We start from the raw sequence: 8296 nt of genomic DNA on the forward strand, positions 1-8296 counted from the left end.
CTAGTGTTCATCTTCTATTGTTTACAACCTGAAGCACTCAAGGTTAGTTACTTGTTACTTTTGATTTTAATATCGCTCCATTTACTTTTCCATACTTCTTTTGATTTCTTCAAGTTTGAGAGATAATTCCACGCATTCCCTGTGGGTTCTACCCAAACTTGGTTTGGGTTACTATATTTGGCATCGATGACAACCTACTTCTTTAGAGTGTAGTTTTGGGTGAAATCACATATATTTAGGGCATGATCATAGAGTTTTGATGCAAGAACAATGCAAAAATATCTGATTTAGGTTATTCCAGACTCCTACACACAAGTTTATTGATTTCTTTATAGTTAGTAAGTAATTGAATACACCAACTTACTTATTTCTAGTTTAGCAGAAGATAACACTATTAGGAGCCAAGAATTTACCTTTAATTTGAAGAACCAGAAATGAAATATGAAATGATAAAGAGAAAACCTAGGTTAAATATGTATTATGTGTAATTGGACCAGTTGGTACCTAGATAAAGTAGAGTTCTTGCCTTATATAAAATGTAGAGGAAGTTAGGAAGTTTGAATTTGAGATGGAGTGAGAATTTTTTAGTTTAATGGGGTTTAGGATTGGGTTAGGCTGCTTAATTAACACTAGCGGGTCTGTTTTGGTCCATTTAGGGTCAGGTTAGGCCCAAATTTTAAAAAATCTATGCTAAACATGGCTCACTTATAGCACCACCTATGGGGCGTAGGTGGCATCAACGACCCATAGGTACACCCCATTTTTTGACCATTTCATGCTCTTTGGACTTTTTGTTCTGACACATAACAACTTATGAGTTTATAAGTTGTACTTATGACATCATAAGTAAGTTCACAAGTTAAAGTTTAGTGATCTCCAAAAATCCTCAAAATTTCTCTTTAACATCCAATGCACACCTAACTAGCCAGAGTGAGACTTATGACTACTATAAGTGGGTTAAAAAGTCCCTTACCTGGAATATTTTGAATTAAATGACATTTTACCATGTTCTAGGTTATTTCTCAATATTTTATGCCAATAACAAAACCAATGTAAACACTAAAATATTGGGTTGCATCCCACTCAATGCTACATATAACACCATGGCTTGATGTAGTTATGTTTGTTACTCATGCTTCTCCAATAAGCCCATGGGTTGCCTCACATGTAGGCTTAATTTAATTTCACAGCATAACGCAGGTACCTTGATTATTTAACAATGATCAAGGTACCCAAAAGAGTAACCTCCTAGGTTATCAACCCAATGTATAACCAATTGTACCCTCATGTCGGTTAGCTGCTTCATAACTTTGCAGATGTTGGATGTGACCTCCTCTTTATTCAGTCTAAAATTGAGCTCTCTATTCTCCATATTAGCCATCAATCAACCCTAGTCATGAATGGTCTTCCCAATATGATGGTCATCTCTAATTCAACTTCACAATCCAGGATAACAAAGTCCGTTAGAAAAATAAAGTTTTCAACTTTCACCAAAATATCAAATGATATGCCCATGGGTTTCTTTATTGTCCGGTTTACCATCAATAATTGCATAGTCATTAGTTTTGTAAGGATCAAGCCTAACTATTTGAACACTTCTAGCCGCATCAAATTTATGTTGTCCCTCAAGCACACAATGCTCTTCCAAAACTGGATATTCCAATGGTGCATGGGATCGTGAACGCACTAGGATCACCCTTTTTTAGGCCCCATATCTAGAAGTAATCATAATATAATGTAGCATCCCACCAACATCCTCTAAACTAATAGATTTTTTCATCATCACAAACTCCTTTATAAACTTGGCATATCCAGGCATCTGCTCAAGAGCTTGAAGAAGAGGAATATTCAAGATCAACTCTTTTAGCATAACAATGAATTTTTGAACTTCCCTTCTTTTTTCTTATTTTTTAAATTTTGAGGAAAAGGTGGGGGGAGGTCATGGAATTTGCTTTACTATAGGCTTATTAACCTTTTCCTTACATTTATCCTTCTCAATATCAGAATTAACACCGATCACCTTTGGAGACTCCACTTCAGGTGTCTCATCAACCACAACACTATCATTCTTTGGCTTATAAATAGTCAGCAAAAAAGGATCAATACTTGCCTTACCACTCTGAGTAGTAATGGATAGACAATGACAGTTCTTTTAAGGATTGCAAACTGTGTTGCTCGAAAGGGTGCCCGGCTGCCTCTGATTCAAAGTTGCAAAAATTTATCCAAACTAGTACGCTAATTGTTTTATCACAGTAGGATGAGACTCTACTTTTTGGGTCAATCCTTATATGTCTGCCATAATATCCTTAAGGGAAATTTTCTTGATTTTTCTAACCCTTGAACTGCTTGGACAACATATCCTCCATCTTTGACTCAGTATCATGACTGCTTTGTGGAATATACACAACACTATTCTCTTTATAATAATCTTTGTGTCTCCAGTTATAATCTTTCTCTTTGCTTCTATATGTGTATCTATCCTTGTAATAGTTTCAACCTTGCTTTACTTTTCCCTTGGCTCAAAAACCTGTCAGATCTTGATCTAGGTACTTTGCCTTCTCTAAATCAGAATAATAAGATCTAGAGGTTTTACTCTATGAGCCCACTGTATTCACCTTCTTAAAATTCATCATTTCAAACTAGTTCATTAGTATCCCAAAATTGGTTCTAATATACTAAAACAAACCAAACTAGGGCCTAGTTATGTCGGTCATTTAAAGTCCAAACAGGACCAAAGTCCACCCCCAATGCCCTACTGTTAGCAACCCTACACCACCTGTCGGATGAAGTTTGAACATATAATAAAATAAAACATTATAAATCTATAGACATAATAGTAAGCATAAAATCAAAGTCAAAATCCACAACCATTTATAATTAAACCATGGCCACCAAGGCCTTTCCAAAGTCATGTGAAACCAACCAAAAACAATTCATGTTTTGTTAACCATTATACAATGCAAGATTTCCAAGAATAGTCAAACTATGTGACAAAATCATTCTCATTTACAATTTCACCAACAGGTTGAGGGAATACCATTGTCAAAGTCAAAATCATTATAATTTTGGGGGCTCCACCATGACCCCTTAATTAAATCACCATTCCCATGCACCCATAAGTGGAAAACCATATTTAAAATAAGGGAAACCATAATATAACTATGTGAAATAATATTAATCCAAGAATGACCATAACCCCCAACCTTTTTTTCAAAACAATAACAAGACTATGAAAATCATAATTAAAACATATGCCATTACTAAAATAACAATGAAGGAAGAATTGAATGCCTAAAACACCATGGAAGACAAAGATAAATCACCCTTTGAAAGCCTTAATTGTTTAACTTGATAAAACTCTATTATTTACTTGAAGAAAGAGTTTAAGAGAAAATATGAGAGTGTTTGATTGGTAATAATAGTTTAATAAAGTCCCAAAATGTTCTTTAAGTTGTGGCCTCATAGGGAGTTAAAAGCCAAAATGTCTAAAATGCCCCTAACTTAAAACTATAAAAATATCGCAGGTGGTTATGAGTCAAACTCCATGACTCATGACCACAACATATGACTACTAACCTTATGTCATTACCAAGAAAGTCCCCAAATGTGACTTGACCATACAAATCGTATGGTCCAGTCATATCTAAGACAGAACCTAAATGGATTGAACCTAGACAATATATGTCTCCACCTTACCATCCATAACCCATCCTCATTGCACTTAGTGAGTAACTCATACTGAAAGCTAAGTCAAGTCACTAAGTTATTGATTTGATTAAGGGACCGTCTAAATAAACCATTACCAAACCTAATGACTCATAACACCCAAATCATAACCATATCAGAGTCCTAACCACCATCCAATAGAATCCTAATGACTAGGGCCTCCCAACCTATACACACACCATATGACTCATATGGTAAGCCATTACTTGGATAGAGAGTTCAAAACTTTGAAAATTTCTAAGGGCCAAACCCCAGGGTATTTAAGATACATAATCTTTTAAACCATAAAATCATCTACCACTCTATGTTCGCTGGAAGCCCCAATGGCATAAGTGACAACTCCCCTTTTTACCTCTTGAATATGCCATCATTGGTTAGTAAAAGAGATCTAGTCTAATATATCTAATATTTTCTCCCAGCGTAGACACATGAATGCTCCTCCACTAATAGTTTCTTCAATAGATCTCAAACTGGTGTTAAGGAATTGATAGAAAATATCAAGCAAGCTCTACCTCAAAATCCCATGGTTAGGCACTATTATTACTATTTTTTGAATTGGAACCATGCCTCATACATTAATTCGATATGTAACTGTTTGAAATCATATATCTTGTCCTTTAACAGAAGCATTCGATATGGTAGAAAGAAATAATCCAAAAAATGTTATTGTAACTCATTCCAAGAAGTGATCGATCCTCGAGAAAGTTCCCCTGACCAAGAAGTAGCTTCACCTGAGTCTCAGTGCTTCTTGATTTACCCTAGGTATAGTGTATGAAGTGTAGATCCCAACAAAGTTTGTAAGGTGCATGTTTACATCGTCTATTGGTAAGCATGCAAACACATATTTCAGATTCAAGTACTAGTAATGTTAAACACCACACCCAATGGAAAAATATAATGAATGATAGCTCTTGTCTCAATAGGCTCAATGTATCCCAAGTTTTTTTCTAGATCACCATATGGAGGTAAGTACTAATTTGGTGGGAGTATTTGGTCTGTACCCCCTCTAACTCTATATTGATTTCCATTGATGGTTTCTCAATGATCTACTTCTTATGTCTACCTAGTTATCTCAATCTCTCAAGCTACATAATGGGCGTTTTCTTCCCTCCTTTGGTTAGAGACTTCGGCTAATAACTTCTTTGTACTTTTATCAACAATTCCCTAAAAATCTTTAGGAGGAGGGGGAGGCACCGTATTTGGGTTATCCAAACCCCTTCAAGATAGCCTTCGTGTACTTGTTCAATTATATGAATCAATCATCTATAGGATTCTCTTCGGTTCAAAATTAAGTGGGAGTAAAGGATTTTCTCTACTCCTTGTGTTAGGAATACACGGGTGAACACCCACATAAAAACAAAAAATAAAAACAAAAAACTGAAAACTTTAACTTCAATCAACAATCACACCGTAGTCCTTGGCGACGTTGCCAAAATTTTTATATCTCCCAAAGTTTACCTCAACACAAGGCTAAAGCAATTGATGAAAAATATAGTAACCCAACTCTAGTTTGGGTTAAACCCATAAGGAATACATGGGACTATCTCATTAGATTACAAAAATAATCAGGCAGAACAGAAAAGTAAATAGGGTATTTGTTATTGTAATATGTAAAAAGTAAAAACAATGCGGAATGCCTTGGTTGTAATCAATCAGAAACAAATACTAGGCTTGTGTTCCCCTCAATTCTAACTCTGTAGGCTTCTTGTGCTCAATCCAACTATCAAATTGTTGTGCATATAGAATATTGCAAGTTATATATCACCAATAATTTTTCAACATACTTGGTGAATCTCACTCATCTCCTCTCAATATCAGAGTGTTGCATTACTAACCCTTGCTCGGGACCCAAGTTCCAACTATCTTCTCTCAGTCTCAAGTTGATTAGATGCAAATAATTATCTTAAGTAGATAGTGATGATTATCTTATTTTGATAATTAACTACAAATCACTATTGTGATCTCCATTTCCCATCTTTACCTCCCTCTTGGGTTCATAGTTATATAGGTAAGATCCTAATGTTTGCAACTACTAAGAAATCTATAAGCATGAATAAAACCACAATGCATGCAATAATAATAATCAAGAAGGATTGAACACTTCCCCTACTTAGTTAATCCGCCAGTGTTCCCACAACCCTATATAAGGGAATTATCCGCTCATCATAGTGAAATAATTAATGGAATTCATATTTGAAACAAATAAATCAATCTCAGAAGAATTAATGAATAAAACCCAAAGTGCCGAATTGAATAATCAACCAAAGTCTAGAACAAAATAATCCCAAGATCAAAGTTGAATCCTTAAAGCAAATATATGTTTGTATGTATCAAGAGTGTTCAAACTAACTCAAAAATGTTAAAAGGATATTTATAGAGTACATGGAAACCCTCGGAAATCAATCCAATATAAAGAAGGAAAATTGGAGTCAGTGGCTACCTACTAGGCCACTTACGGGCCGTAGGTGGCACCTACGGACCATAGGTGATCCCATGTATGTGCCAGGTTCTTAAACTCCTAAAAACACTTATCTAAAATTCAAATTCCAAGACAAATTTTGGCACCTATAGACCATAGGTGGCACTGACGGGTCGTAGGTTCCCTCTGTAGGTAGAAAGGTCCTTTTCTTAGCTTCTTATTCTCTATTTCTCAGCTTCTCTGACCTATACTTTGGCTCTTATGCCCAGAAAATAGTACCTCTTACTCATAGGTTCCCACGTAGGTCATCTAAAACTTCAACTTTTACTTTTTTTATCCAATTTTTCTCCAAAACTCTATTTTTGACACAACACAAAACACATCATATCTATAAAAAACCTAGTAACTTTTATATTTTCACCATTTTAAGCATAAAAAGTTATATGAAACTATAGCACATCAAATATCAAGAGTTTTCTCACTTCAGCTCTTGTATTGTCTCTTTCTATTTAAGGCGAGGGATTCATAGTATATTGGGATGCTTTTGGTGTTAGTTTGTTTAGGGTATTTATGTAGCAAGATTGAGTTATTGTTTATGTGTTGAGATATCTTAAGGTGAACAAGTGCAACTACCTCACGCATGATTTAGAGTTGGTGGTATTTTTCGTGCTTATGATTTGGAGGCACTATCTATATGATGTGGATTGTGATATCTACATAGTATTTAGTATCTTATGACCCAGAGAAACCTTAATTCTATTTTATACCATCTGAATAGGTTGAACATGGTAGCGAACACCTTGAGTTTGAAGGTGGTAAGTATGGTTGGATTGGCATTTATTTTATTTTTAGAGAGGTAGTTGCCATGGGCATCCAGTACTTATCCAACTTGATGATGTGAGTTGGCATTTTGGATGCTAGGAGGATTCTTGCTAGTGTTAAGGTGAGGTCTACCTTTTCTTATCAAATTTGGAGTCACTATTTTGAGGATAAAAAACTTTGTGTTATTGAAGATCAGATATTGAGTAATGAGTCTAGAAGCTCTACCATATTTGTGTTTCAAGGGGTAGTGAATTAATTTATTTGATATTGCATGAGAGTCACAGGTTTTGATATTTCATTCAGCTTGGTACTACTAAGATGTATAGATATTTGAGTCAACAATATTAGTGGAGTGGCATGAACAGACACGTGGAAACTTTGTAGCTCATTGACTATGTTTTTAGCAAGTGAAAACAAAGTATCAAAAGACTAGTGGCCTAATTCAGAGATTACCCATTCTCGAGTGGAAGTGGGAGTGGATCACTATGGACTTCATTAGAAAGTTTCCTCAAACCTCTATTAGTTCTAATGGTGTTTTGGTTATTATGGATCGATTGGACAAATCTACCCACTTTATTCCTATTCAAATGTCCTTCAATTCTGAGAGGTTAGCCCATATCTATGTTTATAATATAATTCACTTGCATGTAGTGCTTATATCTATTATTTCAAACCAGGGTTGGGTATTCACTTCTAGCTTCTAGAGATATTTTAAGGAGGATTTAGGTACTCGGGTGGATCTTAGCACTATTTTTCACTCTCAGACAAATGAGCAGTTAGAGCAGACTATTCAGGTCCTTGAGGACATGCTCCAAGCTTATGTTATAGATTTTGGAGGTCAATGGGAGCAACACTAAGCTTTGGAAGACTTTGCATATAATAATAGATACCATTTGAGTATTGAGATGGCACCACTCAAGACATTATATGGTAGGCATTGTTGTTCATTGATAGGATGGTTTTAGTCCTCCAAGTTAGGTCCTGTGGTACTGACTTTCTTCAGGAGTCGTTGGATAGAGTTAGGGCAATTTAAGATAGGTTGAGAAAAGCTTAGAGTAGGTAGAAGGCTTATACAGATTGTAGACTTTGTGCCTTGAGGTTTGGAGTTGGAGATTGGGTATTCCTTCAAGTATCGCCCATGAAGGATATGATGAGGTTTGTGAGGAAAGGCAAGCTCAACCCTAGATATATTGGACCCTTTGAGATCCTTTTCACGATTGGATAGGTCTCTTATAAATTATCCTTACCCCCATATATTGCTATCGTTGACCTAGTTTTTCATTTTTCTATGTTGTAGCATTACATTACTGATGCATCGTATGTGCTTCG

Source organism: Capsicum annuum, chromosome 1, assembly GCF_002878395.1.
Source record: "Capsicum annuum cultivar UCD-10X-F1 chromosome 1, UCD10Xv1.1, whole genome shotgun sequence".
In the NCBI taxonomy this organism is placed as follows: Eukaryota; Viridiplantae; Streptophyta; class Magnoliopsida; order Solanales; family Solanaceae; genus Capsicum; species Capsicum annuum.